At 39.7% G+C, this 24,174-nt stretch overlaps 1 protein-coding gene across 6 annotated transcripts in view; it reads right to left on the bottom strand.

Moving 5' to 3' along the window:
* The window catches only part of RPS6KC1 (ribosomal protein S6 kinase C1), a 229,085-nt gene that overhangs the window by 162,432 nt on the left and 42,479 nt on the right, over positions 1-24,174 (bottom strand). The gene's annotated exons all lie outside the window — the stretch shown is intronic.

Here is a 24,174-nt window from a genome sequence, read left to right as displayed (position 1 = left end):
AAAGAAAATAATGTTTCTGATAAAACAAGAGGCAGAGGTGTCAACTAGCAAATAAATAATGCAGTCATAATCTAAAGCCTGTCAATATAAAAAACTTACCATTTAAGAAACCGGTAATTTGAAACTAAAGTTGAAAGGAGAATTAATAAAGAACTCAAATGGTTTTCTATAGTAATTTAATACTGTCATTACTCATATAATTTTCCCTTTCCCACTCTTTTTTGATTTATAAACGGAGCTGAAGAGAGAAAATTACGAGAACATCTGTATGTCAGTGGGGTCAAAAACCTCAGCTTGAAGCAAAAAGCTTTCAAGCCAAACTCCATGTGTGATGCTGTCAGTGTACATGAAAGCACATTTGTGAGAAAAAAGAGAACACACACAGCACAGTGAGCTCTGGTTTGCAAGGTGATCGAAAGGTGGTTTTCAAAGAATTTTTTTTAATGATATATACAATTTGAATGATGATAAGACATTTTCAAATATGACCATTTTGTACTACTCTCAGATAAGATTACCGGTTGGCATCTGTCACATGCCATGTATCATACTGATTGCAATTTAGGTTTAAAAAAATACAAAATCAAAAGAGTACCACATCCCATACTTAAGTGGCTTTGCAAAATCTTAATAGAAAACTGAGGTATAAAGAGATTCCTAGTTATAGGCACCACAACTTATTGGAAATAAGTCAACTCCTTTGCAGTTATCACTACAAAGAAGCAAATGAAAGAAAGGGAGGAAAAAAAGAAACAGATGGATTAAAACAGAGCCCTCACTTGCTTTAGTCAAAGCATTAAACTACATCTGAGAGTACAAAGAGAAAAGAGGTTACTTTTGCAGTGCCACACTTCTTGCGGTAGCTCAATAAGTATTTAATATAACTATAAAGTACGGAAATTTATTTTTTACTAACTTTTTAAAATATCACCTCTATTTTCCACCCACTCAGAAACACAAATAATGATTAAATTTTGGTGTGCTAACTAAATTTGTGCCAACTCTCTACTCTCCCTTGTTTATGGGGAAATCTGTTTCAAAATGCTCAACTCTATTATGAAAGTACGTAATTACAAAAAAGATGTTCTAAACTAGGAAATGTCACATCTAATCCAACATACTTTAATTTAAAACCAGCCCTTATGTGTAAGATTATACTATATCCCAGCTAACAAACTTGATATAATAATTAGACTTTGTGGAAAATAATAGATTGAGGTTCAAGCATTTTGATTTTAATCATGATATCACCTTAAAATGGTTAACAATGTTTTATAGAAAGTGAACAGGTTTTTAAAAGTCTATGGAATGTAAATAAGCAAGGTAGCATGATCACATTAAAAATGCTTATCAACCTAAAGATAAAAAAGAGAGAGAGAGAGATTCCTAGTTATACTACCCACGGCAAGGATTTGAAACTGAACCACTAAATACCTCAGCTCAATGTGTCTCATGCTTATGGTGAAATGTCTACTTCATGATGACTAAAATAAATGGTTTTAGAGTTAGACCTGGGTTCAAACTACTTGCTCTATCATTCACTAGCTATAAAATCTTAGGCAGATTATTTCCTAATTTACAAAACGGAGAAAATGAGCAATGTACTTAAAATGAGCAGTTCCATACCAGGCACATAGTAAGCACTTAATAAACCAATCATGGTGTCTTTAAATCTTCAAGGACCATCACAGTGTTTGGCATACAGAACATGCTAATATATTTTTGTTGACTGTATGAGTGAATAATAAAAACGTAGAAATACTTTCTAACACAAAGAACTATCTTACAGTGGAACATTCTATCCTAAAAGATAGTCATCTTTCACAGATAAGAAATTTTAGGGACTTCCCTGGTGGTCCAGTGGTAAAGAATCCGCCTTCCAATCAATCCCGGGTGGGGGAACTAAGATCCCACATGCTGCGGGGCAACTAAGCCGTGCGCCACAACTATTGAGCACGTGTGCCACAAACTACAGAGCACATGTGCTCCGGAATGCACGTGCCAGAACTACAGAGCCCACGCACTCTGGAGCCTGCGTGCCACAACCAGAGAAGAGAAAACCTGCATGCCACAACTAGAGAGAAGCCTGTGCGCCACAAGGAAGATCCCAAGTGCCGCCAGACCCGACACAGCCAAAAAAAGAAAGAAAGAAAAAGAAATTTTAACAGTGCGTCCATAAACAACCCCCTATGCTTAATGGATGGGTTACAACAATCCTACAAAACTCCACACATATGTCCACAGGTACATTTTTCTAGGGAAAAGATCTGTAACTTGTATCAGCATCCTCAAAGAGCCCAGGCCCAGTAAAGGTTAGCAGGCAAGTGGCAATCAATTAGAGGATTCCTAACATTCAGTATGCTACTTCATTTACTTTGGGATAGCCAGTTGCTATCATATCTGTTCTCGCCTTCTTTCTAAGTAAAATAATCCCCAATTTCTAACTAGGTACATGGCGGCCCAGGGGAAAAAAAAACTGCAATTTCCAGCTTGCCTTGCAGTTACATGTGGACACGGACTAAATTCTGGCCAATAACATATAAACAAAAGTTATTTTGCAGATTACCAAAAATCTCTTTCAGAGACAACTGATATACCCCCTCACCTCCCCACCTCCAGCTTTTTCTTCTATCTCCTTTTCCCTTTCCAAGAAGGACTATGATGTGGGAGGTTAAAAATGATAAAGCAACAAGGCAGGAGCTTGGATTCCTGATTACTGTGGAGCTGCCCTGCCTCCTATGCTGCCCTGCATAGGCTACCTCCAGAGCTTATGCCACGAGAAAAAAATTGACATCTATCTGGTTTTAAGTTTTGTAACAACCAAACCTAATATAATCCATTATGCTAAATCTGCTTTCCTATTAGTTCCCAGTTCATATGCAACAATTACATTAAATTAAATTCTTCCAATGACAAAAAACACATCTAAAATGACGCTGCTAGCATACCTATCAATAATATTATCTGGAAACAAACTTCTAAGAGCCCTAACACATAGAGCAAATCCTGTGGCCTGAAAACAATCTAAGATATTCAATCTTGGGGAAAAAACCGTAGGCCAAACAGGTTAAAATGACAGCTAAATGTCCATTATTCCTTGTTTTGCCTAAATAAGAAATTAAGTATGCTTCGGTGCTTATGATTACTGTCCAACATATTTATCCTTTAAACAAAAAAGTAAACTGCAGTACCTGGAAATTAGTATTTATGTGAGCATCTGCAATCTCAGAACAGAAATCCAGAAAACGCACACATTATATTATGCTTCAACCCACAAGACCACCTGATATTGTCTTTAAATGAACTAACAACTTGTTGAAAATTTTTAATGAAAAACTTCCTAATATTTGATGACATCCTAAAAAACTCTCATTTACTGGCTGAAACAAATACATAAAAATTTAGCTGCTTTAATCCTAGTGTGATCAATGACTCATCCCACCTCCCTATTAAACTAGATTTAAATGCTTAAGCAACAAGCATATCACTTCTAAATAGAATAAACATGTCAAAAGTGTGTCTGTTATATTTCTATTGATCTATGCATTTCTATTCCACTAAACTTGGACAAGCAGAGATGAATTAGAACATTTTTCAGAATGGAGTAAAACCAAAATTAAAGGCTAATGCATTAAAAGGTTCAATTACACTGAATCCTATCATCAGAACTAATATGATGAAAGATCATGCTCACTTCCTTTGTTCCTAAGATATTTCAAAATAACAACAACAAAAAATAGTATTGGCAGCACAAAGAGAAGCAGATGAATTTTAATGCAGTAACTACTGGCCCTAATATATGTTACAAAGCCACCTAATCTGAAAATTAGGTTAAGAGTTAGCAAGATCCTAATGGTAGATAACACACTAGTGGCTATTCTCAAATTGTTAATCTTTTAATATCATCAACCTCCCTTAAAAGGCAACAACTATGAGAAATTAATAAACAGGTGCTTCTCTTATCAGCGCTTTAAATTTCCATTCACAGGAATGGAAATTTTTTTATTTTCCTGTGAACAGAGTAGAAAATTTATAGGTAATTGTGATAGAAAATGTAAAACAAATTTTTCCTGAGGTTTATTATACAATATTACATATTACATACTATATTATTTGTGTGTGAGTATGTATATATTATCTTTAAGCCACTCCACCACCTCCAAATTACTGAACAATGGTTTGCTATTAAAAGCTGCAAAAGGAAAATTAAACCAAAACCTTCTAACAAAGCTGGTAAAGCGTCGGAAATAAAGTCTCTCTCTTTGATTTATAAGCTGCCTTTGAGATTTTTCTCTATGTTTTTTTAATTACGTAGAACAACTCCTGAAAGCAGCGTTCACAACTTTTTTAAAATGCAAATGTCGATGACCATAAACTGATTATACAAAACTAAAAGTTATCCTTGACCAGTAAGAAACTAGCCAGAAAAGCTTGGTGCTAATTCTTAACTGTATTAAAAATTCATTCACAGAGGAAAAAGAGGGAGGCCAACGTTCTCAGGTGTGAACTCCCTCTAGTCAACAGCACCAAGAATATACCTCTAGTTAAACAAGCTGGATTTAAGACTCCGAGAAAGTATACTATGGGGAACCCTGAGGCATTTCACTAAGAGGGTGTTAGAAAGGACTTACAGGATTTGAGCTTGTGTTAGGTGCTTTGGGGAAAGATTCAAAGAAGTGGGGCTTTGTTTGCCCTAGCTTGGATGCTGTCAGGAAGTGGGAGTAATTCTATGATTCTGTTAATTCTATCTAATTCTATGATTCTATGATTTTAATAAATCTTACTATAAGGCAAGAAGAATGAAGAGAGGCTATAAGGCTGTGATTTGTAAGAAAAAAAGCTGTAGTCATCACGATAGCCAGGATGAAGATATGCTTGATCATTTTTGTGACTTGAAAAATGTTTTTGTCTGTGTCCAGACATGATTACAGAGTGGTCTCGTTTTAGTCTTGATCCAAGGACACAGAGTGACCTTGTCTAATGTTCCTGTTCTGTGAAACTGCTTACGTTCAACAGAAGAACAACACAGCTTAGCTGTGAATGCCAGGCCAACTTTAAGAAACACGAAAGTCAAAAAAATAGGTAGTGTCGGGCCAGTTCTTTCTTAGATCTGTCAGGAACTGCTTTGCCTTTCTCACAGGAAATCATACTGTGAGGAGAGATGTAACAAAGCAAACAAAAAACGATCTAATCATGAGAAAACAATCGGATCAAGATTGTGAAACCTAAAAACAACTGTCTCACACTCTTTAAAAATGTCAATGTCATGAAAGACCAAAACAAATGCATAAGGAATAGTCTAGATTAAAGAAACAAACCTAGAGGCATAATCCTGGATCCAAAAAAGAAAAAAATCTAAAAAAAACATTTTTAGAATAAATGGAAAAATCTGAATATTGACTACATATTTGATAATAGTATTATATCAATGCTAAATTCCTTGAGTGCTAAATTCCTTGAATAATATGGTATTGTGACTATAGGGGAAATATGGGAAGTAGGGATGAAATGTCACAATATCTGCAACTTATTCTCAAGTGGTTCAGTAAAAAAATGATACACACACACACACACACACAGATACAGGAAAATGTGGCAAAATGTTCATCAGTGAACTTGGACAAAAGGTATGTAAAAGTGTTCACTACACTATTCTTTAGGGTCTTCTGGTAAATTTGAAAATTTTGCAAGTTAAAAAAGTTGGAGAAAAATAAAATGAGTTAAGTGTCATATTGGTGAGATGTAGAACCACAAGGGGAAAACAAGTAACTCAGCCTAAAGGAAACAGAACTTCCTAGAAGATGAGACAGCTAAAACTCTTAAAGGCTAACCAGAACGTCCTCAGTGGAACAGTGCAACACTGAAGAAGGAGACAGAGAAAGTGTGGTACATTAGAGGAAAGGCAGACCGAGCAACAGATGAGAGCTAACAGTAGCTGACGTGTGTCAAGCACTGAGCTATACACACTACGGATATGATCCTCAGAACAGGAAGCTATAATCCCTAACTCACCAATAACAAAATAGGCTCAGATGTTAATTTGTACAAGATCACACTGCTAAGTAAATAATGGAGAGAAGATTTGGGCCTAAATCTATCTGACTGCAAAAGGCATGTTTCTTTTCACTGTAACATTAGAAGAGTAACTACATATCCAATGGTTCTGTAAATTACAATAGGACTCTCTTTTGCAGCTGAGGCTTATGTACTAAAAATGTGAGAATAGCTAAAAGACAGATGATTAACCAACACTTCCCTCCACACAACCACAGCTGCTGCCTGCAAGGTTCACTGCAACTATAAGTATTACAAATGGACTGTACCATTTATTGAAAGAGATAAATTGCTCCCTTACTAAGATTAATAAGAAAATTTCACTCTTTAATATATAAGGATGTGGAGAAAAGCTGAAAATAATCCACTAGCAACAGACAATAATAGCTAAGAACCTCAACCAATTCAGAAGCCACTCCCTTTCACCCAGTGACAAGCTTATTGTTTAAGAAGCCGGGCTGTACATCTCCCAACATTAAAGTTACAGCTACTTGGGTGCAGTTGAATTCCACAGTACAGAACGTATAAGGCAGAAAGTAAAAATATCCCTCCACCCACATCATCATAGGTTATACACATTAGGTATCACTTCACACAAATATGTATGTCTATTTAAACACAGATGGGATCTTACTAAACATATTGCTATGCAACATTTGTTTTCTGTATCTTAAAAGTATATCTTGGACATCTTTCTGTATCAGTGTATCTCAAATAGCTGTAGAATTCTATTAATTGGCTAAATTATGGCACAGCCATAGAATCACACAGTGCAAAAATTCAGTGTCAGTATTGAAAATGCTGCCAAGGAAATCCATGTGTATATACATATAAGTGTGTTCATATATGTGCTGTGTGTTCTCAAAGTTTGGTCCACAGACTGCTGGGGGTCCCCCCGAGGGCCTTTTAAGGTATCAACAAGGTCAAAACCATTTTCATAATAATACCAAGACAGCAGGTGCATTTTTCACCACATTGACATTTGCACTGATAATCTAAAAGCAATGGCAGTAAAACTGCTGACCTCTTGGCATGAATCAAGACAATGACACCAAACTATACTTACTAGTACTCATCATATTCCTTATTGCCACTCACTCATATTAAATTTTTTTAAATGCCAGTTTCACGTGAGAATGTCCTTGATGAAGCAGTAAAAATTATTAACTTTATTAAACCTCAATCCTTGAGACCATTTCTATTTTTTTTTCTTTATTTTTGGCTGTGTCGGGTCTTAGCTGCAGCGTGCAGGCTCTTCATTGTGGTGCGCGGGCTTCTCTCTAGTTGTGGCGTGCAGGTTTTCTCTTATGTAGTTGTGACGTGCGGGTTCCAGAGGGCTCTGCAGTCTGTGGCACGTGGGCTCTAGTTGAGACGTGAGAGCTCAGTAGTTGTGGCACACGGGCTTAGTTACCCCATGGCATGTGGGATCACAGTTCCCTGACCGGGGATCGAACCTGTGTCCCCTGCATTGCAAGGCAGATTCTTTACCACTGGACCACCAGGGAAGTCCCTGAGACCATTTCTTTTTAAAAGTCTATGGGTAAAAAAAAACTATAACTACTCAGACTTGGATATTTGACAGATATTCTCAAAAATAAACAAACTGAGCCTAACACTTCAAGTAAAACAACCAATGGCATTGTTTTCAGTGATGAAATTCAAGCTGTCAATTCACTATAAGCTTGACAGCTTCGCAATACTTAAAAAATTTCCTTTAGCGATCTGTGATGATATTAACAATTTTTGATATTATATAATGAAATGGGTCAACATTTTGAAGATCTGCGTAACTCAAGGAACCAATCTTTTTCAAATGATCAATGCATGATGTTACAAGCTCATGCATAAGTAAAATACCCATTCAAATCTAAGACAGACCAGATGGATTTTTTTTTTAATTTTTTACGTTTTTTTTTTTTTTGCCTGTATTGGGTCTTCGTTGCTGCACATGGGCTTTCTGCAGTTGTGGTGAGTGGGGGCTACTCTTCGTTGAGATGTGCGGGCTTCTCATTGTGGTGGCTTCTCTTGCTGAGGAGCACGGGCTCTAGGAGTGCGGGCTTCAGCAGCTGCAGCACGCAGGCTCAGTAGTTGTGGCACGCAGGTCCTAGAGCGCACGGGCTTCAGTAATTGCAGCGCGTGGGCTCAGCAGTTGGAGAGCACAGGCTCTAGGGCATGTGGGCTTCAGTAGTTGTGGTGCGTGGGCTCAGTAGTTGTGGCTCACAGGCTCTAGAGCGCAGATTCAGTAGCTGTGGCCCATGGGCTTAGTTGCTCTGCGGCATGTGGGGTCTTCCTGGACCAGGGATCGAACCCATGTCCCCTGCCATGGCAGGCAGATTCTTAACCACTGCACCACCAGGGAAGTCCCCAGACCAATGGATTTTAATACAACAAAGTATCAAAGGTTCAATGATAGGGTTTCAGATTCCATAATGCAATTAAACCTTTAAGAAATTACTGCTGTGGGGGGCGGAGTCAAGATGGCACAGTGGGAGGACGCAGAGTTTGCCTCTCTCCACAACTAGGGCACCTACCAGATGCTGGTGGGGGACCTCAACACCCAACGGGACAGGAGGAACCCCCAAGTGACAAGGTAGGATGTAGGGGGGAGCAAGGGGGGGAGGAGAAGTAGAGGCCAAAAGGGAACAGCACCCATGAAGGGTGGCTGGGGGAGGAAAGGGGTTCCCAAGCCTTCAGAGACCCTTGGGGGTTCAGAGGATCAGAGGGGAAAGCGGCTAGCATTTCCCCTGCCCAATCGGGCCCTGGGAAGCCTGCTGGGGTCCCAGGCCGGGTCCTCTGCCCTCCGGGGCCCCTTCTGGCCATGTGGGTCCTGGGGGCGTGGGAGGGACGGGGGGGAAAGAAGAGGAGAGGCAAATGGGGAGGGATCCTCAGGGATCGGAGGATCAGGGAGGGAACGCAGCTTGTGTTTCCCCCACCTAGGCAGGCCCCAGGAAGCCTGCTGGGCTCCCCGGCCTGGTCCTCTACCTTCCAGGGCGCCCTCCGACCGCGTGAGTCGTAGGGGCATGGGAGCAAAGTGGTGCGGGGGAAAGAGAGGAGGAAGACAAGGGACCCTCCAGGAATGGAGGATCGGTGGGAACGTGCCTAGCATTTTCCCTGCCCACTCGGGCCCGGGGAGCCTGCTGGGGTCCCAGGCCTGGTCCTCGATCATCCAGGATCCCCTCCAGCCGCGTGGGTCCTAGGGGCATGGTGGGGGAAGGGGGGGAGAAGAGTAGAGGCGAACGGGGAGGGACCCTCTGGGATGGGAGGATCAGCGGGGAGAAGCGCGGCTAACATTTCCCCAACCAATCAGACCCCAGGGACCCTGCTGAGGTCCTGGGCCTCATCATCCACACTCCAAGGCCAGAGGCACTCCAGGGCCCCTCTGGCTGCACTGAGCCTATGCCCCGCCCCCATCCACCCAGGGCCCATAGGTCCTAAACCTAGACCCCGCCGCCGCCTAATCCACACCCCTGCCTAAGCCCCACCCCCCCAGCCAAGGCCTTTTCTGGTTGTTTTTCTTTTCCCTCTTTCTTGCTACTGTGGTTCTGTCTTATCTTCTTGTTATTGTTTCATCTATATTTTTATTTTTTCTAACACATCTGTTAGTTTTCTAATCTTATTTTATTGTTTACTCTTTGTTATTGTCTCCTCCCTTTTTTTATTCTTTGCCACCCCGCATGTCTTGCGGGATCTTGGTTCACGGGCCAGGGGTTGGGCCTGAGTCCCTATGTAGGAGCTCTGAGTCCGAACCACTGGACTAACAGAGAACCTCAGACCCCAAGGAATATTAATCAGACTGAGGTCTCCCGGAGGTCCTCATCTCACCACCAAGACCCAGCTGTACCCAACAGCCTACAAACTCCAGTGCTGGAAGCCTCAGGCCAAACAACCAGTAAGACAGGAACACAGTCCCACCCATCAAAAAAAAACAAAAAACAAAAATGAGACGACAAAAAACCATGTTACAGATAAAGGAGCAAAGTAAAAACATATGACCAAATAAATGAAGAGGAAATAAGCAACTTACCTGAAAAGGAATTCAGAGTAATGATAGTACAAATGATCCAAAATCTCAGAAACAGAATGGAGGCACAGATCAAGAAAATACAAGAAATATTTAAGAAAGACCTAGAAGAACTAAAGAACAAACAGAGATGAACAACACAATAAATGAAATTAAAAATACACTAGAAGGAATCAACAGCAGAATAACTGAGGCAGAAGAACAAATAAGTGAGCTGGAAGACAGAATGGTGGAAATAACTGCCGAGGAGCAGAATAAAGACAAAAGAATGAAAAGAATTGAAGACAATCTCAGAGACCTCTGGGACAACACTAAATGCACCAACATTCTAATTATAGGGGTCCCAGAAGAAGAACAGAAAAAGGAAGGGTCTGAGAAAATATTCAAAGAGATTATAGTCAAAAACTTCCCTAATGTGGGAAAGGAAATAGCCACCCAAGTCCAGGAAGCACACAGAGTCCCATACAGGATAAACCCTAGGAGAAACACACCAACACACACATTAATCAAACTATCAAAAATTAAATTCAAAGAAAAAAATATTTAAAGCAGCAAGGGAAAAGCAAAACATAACATACAAGGGAATCCCCATAAGGTTATCAGCTGGATTTTCAGCAGAAACTCTGCAGGCGAGAAGGGAGTGGCAGGGTATACTTAAAGTAATGAAAGAGGAAAACCTACAACCAAGATTACTCTACCCAGCAAGGATCTCATTCAGATTTGATGGAGAAATTAAAACCTTTACAGACAAGCAAAAGTTAAGACAGTTTGCCACCACCAAACCAGCTTTACAACAAATGCTATAGGAACTTCTCTAGGTGAAGAAAAAGACCGACAGAAACAAACCTAAAATAATTAAGAAAATGGTAATAGGAACATACATATCGATAAATACCCTAAATGTAAATGGATTAAATGCCCGCACCAAAAGACACAGACTGGCTGAATGGATACAAAAACAAGACCTGTATATATATGTTGTCTACAAGAGACCTACTTCACACCTAGGGACACATACAGACTGAAAGTGAGGGGATGGAAAAAGATATTCCATGCAAATGGAAATCAAAAGAAAGCTGGAGTAGCAACAGTCATATCAGATAAAATAGACTTTAAAATAAAGACTGTTACAAGTGATAAGGGAAGACACTACATGATGATCAAGGGATCAATCCAAAAAGAAGATATAACAATTATAAATATTTATACATGCAACATAGGAGCACCTCAATATATAAGGCAAATGCTAACCATAAAAGGAGAAATCGACAGTAACACAATAATTGTAGGGGACTTTAACACCCCACTTACAGCAATGGACAGATCATCCAAACAGAAAATAAATAAGGAAACACAAGCTTTAAATGACACAATAGACCAGATAGATTTAATTGATATTTATAGGAGAGTCCACCCAAAAGTGGCAGAATACACTTTCTTCTCAGTGCACACAGAACATTCTCCAGGATAGATACATCTTGGGTCACAAATCAAGCCTTGGAAAGTTTAAGAAAACTGAAATCATATCGAGCATCTTTTCCAACAACAAGGCTATGAGATTAGAAATCAATTACAGGAAAACGACTGAAAAATCACAAATACATGGAGACTAAACAGCGTGCTACTAAATAACCAAGAGATCACTGAAGACACCAAAGAGGAAATAAAAAATACCTAGAAACAAATGACAATGAAAACACGATGACCCAAAACCTATGGGACACAGCAAAAGCAGTTCTAAGAGGGAAGTTTATAGCAATTCAATCTCACCTCAAGAAACAAGAAAAATCTCAAATAAACAATCTAACCTTACACTTAAAGCAATGAGGGAAAGAAGAACAAAGAAAACCCAAAGTCAGTAGAAGGAAAGAATTCATAAATATCAGAGCAGAAATAAATACAACAGAAATGAAGGAAACAATAGCAAAGATCAATAAAAGTAAAAGTTGGGTCTTTGAGAAGATAAACAAAATTGATAAACCTTTAGCCAGACTCATCAAGAAAAAAAGGGAGAGGGCCCAAATCAAAAAAATTTGAAATGAAATAGGAGAAATCACAACTGACACCGCAGAAATACGAAGGATTATAAGAGACTACTACAAACAACTATATGCCATTAAAATGGACAACCTCAAAGAAATGGACAAATTCTTGGAAAGGTACAATTTTCTAAGACTGAACCAGGAAGAATTAGAAAATATAAACAGACCTATAACGAGTAACGAAATTGAAACAATAATTAAAAATCTTCCAACAAACAAAAGTCCAGGACCAGATGGCTTCACAGGCAAATTCTACCAAACATTTAAAGAAGAGCTAACACCTATCCTTCTCAAACTCTTCAAAAAAATTGCAGAGGAAGGAAAACTCCCAAATTTTTTCTATGAGGCCACCATCACCCTGATACCAAAACCAGAAAAAGATATCACAAAAAAAGAAAATCACAGACCAATATCACTGATGAACACAGACACAAAAATCCTCAACAAAATACTAGCAAACAGAATCCAACAACACTTTAAAAGGATCATACACTATGATCAAGTGGGATTTGTCCCAGGAATGTAAGGATTCTTCAATATATGCAAATAAATCAATGTGATACACCATATTAACAAATTAAGGAATAAAAACCATATGATCATCTCAATAGGTGCAGAAAAAGCTTCTGACAAAATTCAACACCGATTTATGATTAAAACTCTCCAGAAAATGTGCACAGACGGAACCTACTGCAACATAATAAAGGCCATATATGACAAACCTACACCAAACATCATTGGTGAAAAACTGAAAGCATTTCCACTAAGACCAGGAACAAGACAAGGATGTCCACTCTTGCCACTCATTCAACATAGTTTTGGAAGTCCTAGCCATGGCAATCAGAGAAGAAAAAGAAATAAAACGAACACAAATTGGAAAAGAAGTAAAACTGTCACTGTTTGCCGATGGCATGATATTATACATTAAAAATCCTAAAGATGCCACCAGAAAACTACTAGAATTAATCAATGAATTTGGTAAAGTTGCAGGATACAAAATCAATGCACAGAAATCTCTTGCATTCCTATACACTAACAATGAAAGATCAAAAAGAGAAATTAAAGAAACAATCCAATTTACCATCACAACAAAAAGAATAAAACACCTAGGAATAAACCTACCTAAGGAGGCAAAAGACCTGTACTCAGAAAACTATAAAACACTGATGAAAGAAATCAAAGATGACATAAACAGATAGAAGAAATATACCACGTTCTTGGATTGGAAGAATCAGATTTGTGAAAATGATTATACTACCTAAAGCAATCTACAGATTCAATGCAATCCCTATCAAATTACCAGTGGCATTCTTCACAGAATTAGAACAAAAAATTTTACAATTTGTATGGAAACACAAAAGACCCTGAATAGCCAAAGCAATCTTGAGGGAAAAAACATGGAGCTGGAGGAATCAGGCTCCCCGACTTCAAGCTATACTACAAAGCTACAGTAACCAAGACAGCATGTTACTGGCACAAAAACAGAAATATAGATCAGTGGTACAGGATAGAAAGCTCAGAGATAAACCCACACACATATGGTCACCTACTTTATGACAAATGAGGCAAGAACATACAATGGAGATAAGACAGCTTCATCAATAAGTGGTGCTGGGAAAACTGGACAGCTACATGTAAAAGAATGAAATTAGAACACTCCCTAACACCATACACAAAAATAAACTCAAAATGGATTAAAGACGTAAATGTAAGGGCTTCCCTGGTGGCGCAGTGGTTGAGAATCTGCCTGCCAATGCAGGGGACACGGGTTCGAGCCCTGGTCTGGGAAGATCCCACATGCCGCAGAGCAACTAGGCCCGTGAGCCACAACTACTGAGCCTGAGCGTCTGGAGCCTGTGCTCCACAACAAGAGAGGCCGCGATAGTGAGAGGCCCGCGCACCGCGATGAAGAGTGGCCCCCGCTTGCCGCAACTAGAGAAAGCCCTCGCACAGAAACGAAGACCCAACACAGCCAAAAATAAATAATAAATTTTTTAAAAAAAAAGACGTAAATGTAAGACCGGACACTACAAAACTTTTGAGGAAAACATAGGAAAAACACTCTTTGACATAAACCACAGCAAGATCCTTTTTGACCCACCTCCTAGAATAATGAAAATAAAACCAAAAATAAACAAATGGGACCTAATGAAACTTAAAAGCTTTTGCACAGCAAAGGAAACAATAAACAAGATGAAAAGACAACCCTCAGAATGGGAGAAAATATTTGCAAACGAAGCAACAAAGGATTAATCTCCAAAATATACAAACAGCACATGGAGCTCAATATCAAAAAAACAAACAACCCAAACAAAAAATGGGTGGAAAACCTAAATAGACATTTCACCAAAGATGACATACAGATGGCCAAGAGGCACATGACAAGACATTCAACATCACCAATTATTAGAGAAATGCAAATCAAAACTACAATGAGGCATCACCTCACACCGGTCAGAGTGGCCATCGTCAAAACATCTACAAACAGTAAATGCTGGAGAGGGTGTGGCGAAAAGGGAACCCTCTTGCACTGCTGGTGGGAATGTAAATTGGTACAGCCACTATGAAGAACAGTATGGAGGTTCTTTATAAAACTAAAAATAGAACTACTGTATTACCCAGCAATCCTACTACTGGGCATATACCCTGAGAAAACCATAATTCAAAAGGACACAAGTACCCCAATGTTCATTGCAGCTCTATTTACAATAGCCAGGACATGGAAACAACCTAAATGTCCAATGACAGATGAACGGATAAAGAAGATGTGGCACATATATCTACAATGGAATATTACTCAGCCGTAAAAACGAATGAAATTTGGTCATTTGTAGAGATGTGGATGGACCTAGAGTCTGTCAGTCAGAATGAAGTAAGCCAGAAAGAGAAAAACAAATATCATATAGTAACGCATATATGTGGAATATAGAAAAATGGTAGAGACAAACCTATTTGCAGGGCAGGAATAGAGACGTAGATGTACAGAACGGACATATGGACCCAGGGGGTGATGGGGAAGGTGGGACGAATTGGGAGATTACGACTGACATATATACACTACCATGCGTAAAACTGATAGCTAGTGGGAACATGCTATAAAGCACAGAAAGCTCAGTTCGGTGCTCTGTGACGACCTAGATGGGTGGGATGGGGGGCGGGGGAGGGAGGTCCAAGGGGGAGGGGATACAGGTAGATAGACATACGGCTGATTCACTTCATTCTACAGCAGAAACTAACACAATGTTCTAAAGCAATTATACTCCAATTAAAAAAAAATTTTAATAAAAGAATAAGAAATTACCGCTGTCTACTCAGTCATAGAAAAGAATAAAATTTTGCCATATGTAACAACATGGATGGACCTGGAAAGTATTATGCTTAGTGAAATAAGGCAGAGAAAGACAAATACTGTATATTTTCACTTATATGTAGAATCTAAAAAATAAGACAAACAAATGAGTATGACAAAACAGAAACAGACACACAGATACATAGAACAAACTAATGGTTACCAGTGGAGACAAGGCTGAGGGGAGGGGCAATATAGGGGTAGAGGATTAAGAGGTTCAAACTACGAGGCATAAAATAAATAAGATACAAGGATGTAATGTACAGCACACAGAATATAGCCAACATTTTATAACTTCGAATAGAGTATAATTTATAAAAATATCAAAGCACTATGTTGTACACCTGAAACTAACATAATATTGTAAATCAGCTAGACTTCAATAACAAAAAAAGAAGGAATCTACCACTGTCAAGCTCTGATGTATCAAAGAATATCTTCAATTATCTGAAGAGCTATTAAAATACTCCTCCCTTTTTCAACTACATCATCTGTGTGACCCTAAATTTTCGTCATATACTTCAACCAAAACCATCACCACAGACTGAATCCAGAAGCAGATATAAGAATCAGCTGTTGGGACTTCCCTGGTGGTGCAGCGGTTAAGAATCCACCTGCCAAGGTAGGGGGCACAGGTTCGAGCCCTGGTCCAGGGAGATCCCACATGCCACAGAGCAACTAAGCCCATGCACCACAACTACTGAACCTGCACTCTAGAGCCCGCAAGCCACAACTACTGAAACCTGCGCGCCTAAAGCCCGTGCTCCGCAGCAAGAGAAGCCACCACAAAGAGAAGCCCACACACCGCAACGAAGAGTAGCCCCTGCTCGCCGCAACTAGAGAAAGCCCGCACACAGCAAGGAAGACCCAACGCAGCCAAAAATAAATAAATAAAATAAATAAATTTATTTTTAAAAAAAAGAATCAGCTGTCTTCTTTTAATACAGGCATTGGAGGTTCGCAAAAGTAAACTAATACTACTCCTCTAGATTTTTTGCTTTGGAAAAATCATTTTTCATAAAAATATTAACATGTTAAGTGTGTTTTTATTCTTAATTTAGTACAATAATATTTTTAAACTGCTAGTATGGTAAATATTAAGAGATACAACCAAATAAACAACAGTTCTTCAAGCTTCAATAATTTTTAAGAGTGTAAAGGAGACTTCTGAAGCCAAAGCGTCTAATAATCTGATAAATATCTCCTATGTAGACATGAGAATAGACGTGTAGTAAAATTTACCAAAAACAGGAAAAGGTATATTCCAAATTGTCTTCCCCAAACTGGTCAAATTTCTACTCTTCCTGTATCTATTTCCCCATAGTAGCTATAATCAAACTTTTAAATTTCTGCCATGAGACTGACTTTTTTTTTCTTTTTTGGGCTTCATTGGGTCTTCGTTGATGCACGCAGTCTTTCTCTAGTTGCGGCGAGCAGGGAATACTCTTCGTTGCGGTGTGCGGGCTTCTCATCGCGGTGACTTCTCTTGTTGCAGAGCACGGGCTCTAGGTACGCAGGCTTAAGTAGCTGTAGCACACAGGCTCAGTAGTTGTGGCTCGCGGGCTCTAGAGCGTAGGCTCAGTAGTTGCGGCTCATGGGCTTAGTTGCTCCGCCGCATGTGGGATCTTACCGCACCAGGGCTCAAACCTGTGTCCCCTGCCATTGGCAGATGGATTCTTAACCACTATGCCACCAGGGAAGCCCATGACTGACTTTTAATATCATTGCCTATAACTACTCCAACTCTTAAATCTTAACTCATTTTCTTTTTGCTCAATTTATTTTTCAAGCATTTATATGTTAGGCATGGTCCTACATGCTGAAGATATATCCATAAGTAAGAATAAAGCAGTCTCTAAACAACACAGCTTAGAGTTGAAAGGGGGAGGAAAAGACAGTTAAGTACAACATGAGGGAGGTTTCTTTACTTTCAGAATACAAAAAAAAAAAAACTTTTTGATGTGGATTTAGAAGTATGATTCTTAAAACTCCTCAGATTAGTCAATTTTTTAAATTATTTGCATCTTCATAGTAAAAGTAGAGTGTCACAAGATTTAAAAACTTGACAGTAAGAATGCCACATCCTAAAGCACTTCTGGATCATGATGCTCACTTCAACTATGAGACTCTAAGTTTCTTAGAAGACAGAGATTGAGTCCTTGTATCCACAGTGCTTATTTCTAAAATGTTTCTTGAATTAAATGTGCCTATAAAATTTCCAGATAATTAAGAGCTAAACTGAAATTAATCAGAGAAGACTCCACCAATAACAGATTTGTGGCATGTAACCAGCTACAATTTTAATCAGGACAGGTGTCAAGAAAAAAGGTAGGGAACCATAGATCCTGGATAGTAACTATGAACAAAAGGCAACAGAAATGTGGAGTACCAACGGAATGACTGGACTCAAAGGCCAAAAGCAAGCAGTCAAAGGTTAATAGCCTAGGACAACAAAGAGTTTGTGGATCCCCCTAATGCTTAGTAGGAGAACGGAATGAATGGATGGACCCATCAGGACTAATGGTTCTGTTGCTAGTGACGAGTTGCCCACATCCCTCAATTGTTTTTCACCTTTTTAATTATGCATCCAAGATACTTCTTGCTATTACTTATATTTCAAAATATCACTATATATCATAAATTGTTAATATTTAGTATTTATTAAAATTACAGAATTGTAGCAAGAAGCTTTCGATGACCACTTTATTCTGGCATAAATGCCACTGATGTTGCTATACTATGTAAGATTCTCTGCATCTTGTGCCCAGATCTCAAGGAGCTGTTAAAACGTGCTGAATATCCTGAGGAAGCAGGTGTGAAGCTCAGTTAGTACTGTGGTCCTGCAATCAAATCAGAATGAAGAAATCCCTGTGCCACGTGGACTCTTAGCCAATGGAGACAAGATAACGTCAGATCATCCAGAATTCTTCTAAAATGAAAGACAGACAGCAGGGTTCAGTCAAGAGATCAAAACCACACAGTAATTGGAACAGGAAAAGTTTAATATAAAGAATTATTAACCATGACAATGGAAAAATGAGAAACTCTAGGGTGAAAAGAGAACTCTAAAGAATACCCCAGGGTACCCAAGGAAGAAAAAAATTGGAAGGGGGAAGCCCTCTCCAAGGTTAGGACTCAGATCTTCTTGGAAAAGGTATGGTTACAGCCACTGGATGGGGGAGACATTTGCTGGGTTCCCCGGGCCAGAACTGGTCCACAGTTGCCAGGAAAGACCCCTGCAGACTTCAGAAGGGACAAGTCTGGCGGGTGGGCAACGAGAGAGTCACAGTGCCGGGAGCCCACTCACAAGCAAGGTAATGCAAGGCCTGGGGGACACAGTGGCAGTGTCGGGAAGGCCACAGGAAATGACTTTCTGAAGTAATAAAGGCAGGCCAAAGCTGTCAGACATGCATGGAGAAGGAGAGGGGCATCAAGAATCTGTTCGCCTGCAGGGCAACAAGGCCTTAGGTCTACAGTGGCCCTGTCAGGAGGGGTACAGGGTGCTAGCAGGCTGAAGCTGAGAGGCAGGTACACAGAGGAAGTCAGAGAGTCTGAAGCCCATTCTCCAATAGGTCTGGGGGACCTTGGTGTGCTTAGCTAAATGGCCATAATTGGCTGGGGCTGCAAGCTTATCAGGAGCCTGGGCTCTAGGTATACAGCTGAGGCAGATGCCTCTGGCAACGGTGCAGCAAAAGCAAAATGAAAAACAAAGCCCATAGAACACTGGAAAGAAGAAGAAAAGACCTGACCCTCCCACAGTGCCCCTCCAGTGTCCTCTACTGTGAAGCTTAACTGCATACTCACTGTAAAGGAAAATGCTTACGGAGTCCAACCCATTAATGCAGAACGGAAAATGAAAGAAGGGACCTGAAGGGAACTCCCTGGAGGTCCAGTGGTTAGGACTCTGCGCTTTCACTGCCGAGGGCACGGGTTCAGTCCCTGGTTGGGGAACTAAAATCCTGCAAGCCACGCAGCATGGCCAAAAAGAAAAAAGAAAGAAGGGACCTGAAGCTAAGAGGTAATAAATGGATAATTGGCATGGCTTCTTAAAACCAAGAAGCACCAATGTAAGAGCCCCAGGAATTCCAGGATGATCTTGAAAGGCAGCAATTTCTCCAATGTTGATGAGAAATATAGCTGGTATCAGAACATACTCTATAAAGCCATTATACGAAAATCAACATGGTATAGAAACAGGAATTAATGTAAGAAAAGACAAATAAATGCCACAAAAGAAAAAAACCTTTATGGCAATGCATATGAAAAGTATAACAAAGATTTCACTAGGAAAAATATGGATTATTTAATAAATGATCTTATAACAGATACCTAACCATCTGAAAGAACAGTAAAATGGAGCATCATCTGACATCCCATTCAAATATAAATTCCACATGGATATTAAAAAGAACTTTTTAAGCTATAAAAATCATCTTACAAGCAAATGTAGGTATGGGAGACCTTTCTAATCAGGACCAAAACTGAAAAATCTTGGCAGGGAGGTTAGTGGAGGGGCATGCAAGAATAGACCTGAACATATAAAAATTTGTTTGGCAAAAGCTATCATAAACAACTCTGAAATATGTATATGTATATGTACATGTACATGTATATAAAAATATATGTGTACATATACATGTATATATGCAGGTTTGTATATGAATGGAAGTATGTATTATGTATGCATTGTAATATGTATGTACATAAATACATTGTGTTTCCCAACTATAGCAGCTGAAAGAGCCTAAAAGCAAGCGACCATGAGCTTATCTACTGTCCAGGCAGTCGTCTCTTTCGTCTCTGTGGCAGCCAGAGTCCAGCCAAAAAATGGAATCCACACAGCAATTTGAACAGGAAAAGTCATATAAAGAATTGTTAACTATTTACACAGGATTAACTACTAAGAAGGAATAAAAGAGAACTGTAAGGAATATCCTAGGGTGGAGAGAGAAAACCAAAGGCAGTACTAGTAAGGGGTGCCTCGTCCCCAAGGCTGGACTTCAGATCTCATGGAGACAGTGTGGCTGCAGCACACTGGGTAAGAGAAGTTAGCTGGGCTGCCCGAGCCACACCTGTTCCATAGTAGGAGGGCCAAAGTCGGTGCGCAAGGAACTGCAGGCTGGAACTGACAAACAGGAAACTTTGCTGTGGTGTCAGCAGGCCAAGGGTGGAAGGCAGGAAGCCCCAGATAGGAAACGGCAACAAAATTTGCTAGAGGGTGAGCACGCTGGGCGCCCACACACACACATGCCACTGGCAACACAGCAAGCAGGAACAGAAGTACACCCAAACCCTATCTCCCACAGGGCCCCTCCAACACCCTCTGCGGATTAAGTTTATACATGCCAGTTGGAAAAGTAGGTCCAATAAGGCAATAAAAGGTGGATTTGGAGCTAAAATGCAATAAATTGATAACTAACATAGTTTCTAAAATCACTCCCCACAAAAAGCAACCAGGGCTCTGTGAAAAGATGGCTGATTCCAGGGCTGGAGCATAATAAATTCAAGATGAGCAATGAACATCTTCTTATGCCTAAAAGTAAGAAGTTCTTTAAAAAAAAAAAAAAAATTTGATAGGAAGAAGTTACAAGGACAGAAAAGCCAGAGTAAAAGGTCTCCTACTGGTCAAAACTAGGACAATTTGAGCATCAAAATAATTAAGTACATTAATGAATTCTAAACTATTAGGGGAAAACAATAGGTATATGTGTCCAAATAAATAATGGATAGATGGATAAATATACAGACAGATACAATACACAGACATATAGCTGTATAGACAGATAAACAGATACAAGCAAAAAGAAGAATAGTTAACAAAGATACACAGAAAAAGTGAGAAGGGAGGATAATCATTAATGTGGAAGGGGTGCTGGAACTGGAAAAATCATTATTTTGTAGCCATCATGCAAACATTGGTTCATGCAAGAATCAATGGATGCTAAATCTAAGAGGCAGTTTTGTAGAAGAGCAGGATATATTCATGATCTTAAAAGTTCTGGAAGAAAGGAAGGAAGAAGGAAGGGAGAGAGGGATGGAGACATGGAGGGAGGGAGGAAGGTGAATATATGTGATAGTCTAAAAAATGACCCCAAAGATACCAGGTCCAAATTCCTGGAACTTGTAAATGATATGTTATTTGGACAAGAGTCTTTGCACATTTGATTAAGGATCTTGAGATTATCCTGAATTATCAGGGTGGGCACTAAATGCCATCACAAATGTTCTTATAAGAGAGAAACAGAGAGAGATTTCACAGAGAAGGCAATATGAAGATGAAGCAGACAGAGGTTTGAAGATGAGGGCTTTGAAGATTGACATGATGCTGGCACAAGCCAAGGAACACACCCAGTCACCAAAAACTGAAAGAGGCAAGGAACATATTCTTCCCTAGAGGCTCTAGGCCATGCTGACGCCTTGATTTCTGCCCAAAGATACTTATTTCAGACTTCTGGCCCCCAGAACTGCAAGAAAATTAAGTTCTATTGTTTTAAGCCACCACAAAAACAATCCTTCCTTTAATTTCTCTCTCCTCTCACATTTTACTAAAAGCAACAAGAAGAAACCACACCATACTTATTAAACACTCTGGTTGGAAATCTCCTTAGCTACATTACCCTCTTCTTTGGTACATTTTCTACTTTCCAAATAACTGTATGCAACCATGTGGCTAAACTTTCTGCAACTACATAAGAAGGATCCACTACCTTCCTCTAATTTCCAGTAACAGTTACCTAATTTTCCTGCAAACTCTCACCTGCAGTCTTATCAACGACCGTGAGGCTTCTATGAATAGCTTCTTCAAGACACTTCAGGCCCTCACACTCTCCTCAAAGCCCATGAGGAGCCACTCTCCACATTTTTTGGTTTTTGTCATAACAGCACTCTACTTACAGCTTAAAAAAAAAAGAATCTATTAAGTAGTCATTGCTATGAAACAAACTACCCCCAAACTTAGCAGCCTACAACAATAAACATTAGTATCTCACACAACCTCTGATAGTTAGGAATCCAAAAGTGGCTTGGCTGGATGGTTCTAGCTCAAGGTCTCTCATGAGGCTGCAGTCAAGCTGTCAGTCAGTGTTGCAGTCACCTCAAAGTTCTACAGGGACTGGAGAATCTGCATCTAAGTTCATTCACTTGGTTGTGCCAGGTGTCAGATGCCTGCAGGGTGTTGGCTGTTGCCCTCTGTTCCTCTCCATGGGGGCCTCGTCATAGGCTGCATGAGTGCTCTTACAATACGAAAGCTGGTAAACCTCAGAGCAAGTAATGAGAGAGAGAGAGGGAGGGAACATCCCCAGGAGAGCAGCCATGGCCTTTATAACCTAATCTCAGAAATGACACACTGTCACTTTTCCTTATGCTACTGGTCACAAAGACCAATCCCTGGGAAGAGAATACACAAATGTGTAACTAGCAGGAGAGAAGGATTACAGGTGGCCATCTTGAAGACTGTCTACCACAAAAGGCATGGTCCAAATATTTAGCAAACCAGCATGCAGCATGAATTTGACTTATCTATGTAGTATAAGGAAAAAAGACTCCATTAAAACTACATTGTCCTAAACGTAAGGCCAGACACTATAAAACTCCTAGAGGAAAACACAGGAAGAACACTCTTTGACATAAATCACAGCAAGATCCTTTTTGACCCACCTCCTAGAGAAATGGAAATAAAAACAAAAATAAACAAATGGGACCTAATGAAACTTAAAAGCTTTTGCACAGCAAAGGAAACCATAAACGAGACCAAAAGACAACCCTCAGAATGGGAGAAAATATTTGTAAATGAAGCAACTGACAAAGGATTAATCTCCAGAATATACAAACAGCTCATGCAGCTCAATATCAAAAAAACAAACAACCCAATCCAAAATTGGGCAGAAGACCTAAATAGACATTTCTCCAAAGAAGATATACAGATTGCCAACAAACACATGAAAGGATGCTCAATATCACTAATCATTAGAGAAATGCAAATCAAAACTACAATGAGGTATCACCTCACACAGGTCAGAACGGCCATCATCAAAAAATCTACAAACAATAAATGCTGGAGAGGGTGTGGAGAAAAGGGAACCCTCTTGCACTGTTGGTGGGAATGTAAATTGATACAGCCACTATGGAGAACAGTATAGAGGATCCTTAAAAAACTAAAAATAGAACTACCATATGACCCAGCAATTCCACTACTGGGCATATACCGTGAGAAAACCATAATTCAGAAAGAGTCATGTACCACAGTGCTCACTGCAGCTCTATTTACAATAGCCAGGACATGGAAGCAACCTAAGTGTCCATCAACAGATGAATGGATAAAGAAGATGTGGCACATATATACAATGGAATATTACTCAGCCATAAAAAGAAATGAAATTGAGTTATTTGTAGTGAGGTGGATGGACCTAGTATCTGTCATACAGAGTGAAGTAAGTCCGAAAGAGAAAAACAAATACTGTATGCTAACACATACATATGGACTCTAAAAAGAAAACAAAAAGGTTCTAACGAACCTAGGGGCAGGACAGGAATAAAGATGTAGAGAATGGACTTGAGGACATGGGGAGGGGGAAGGGTAAGCTGGGATGAAGTGAGAGAGTGGCATGGACATATACACACTACCAAACGTAAAACAGATAGCTAGTGGGAAGCAGGTGCATCGCACAGGGAGATCAGCTTGGTGCTCTGTTACCACCTAGAGGGGTGGG

Source organism: Balaenoptera physalus (genome assembly GCF_965194825.1).
Source record: "Balaenoptera physalus genome assembly, chromosome: 1".
Lineage (NCBI taxonomy): Eukaryota > Metazoa > Chordata > Mammalia > Artiodactyla > Balaenopteridae > Balaenoptera > Balaenoptera physalus.
This window is presented reverse-complemented; position numbering and strand designations above follow the sequence as displayed.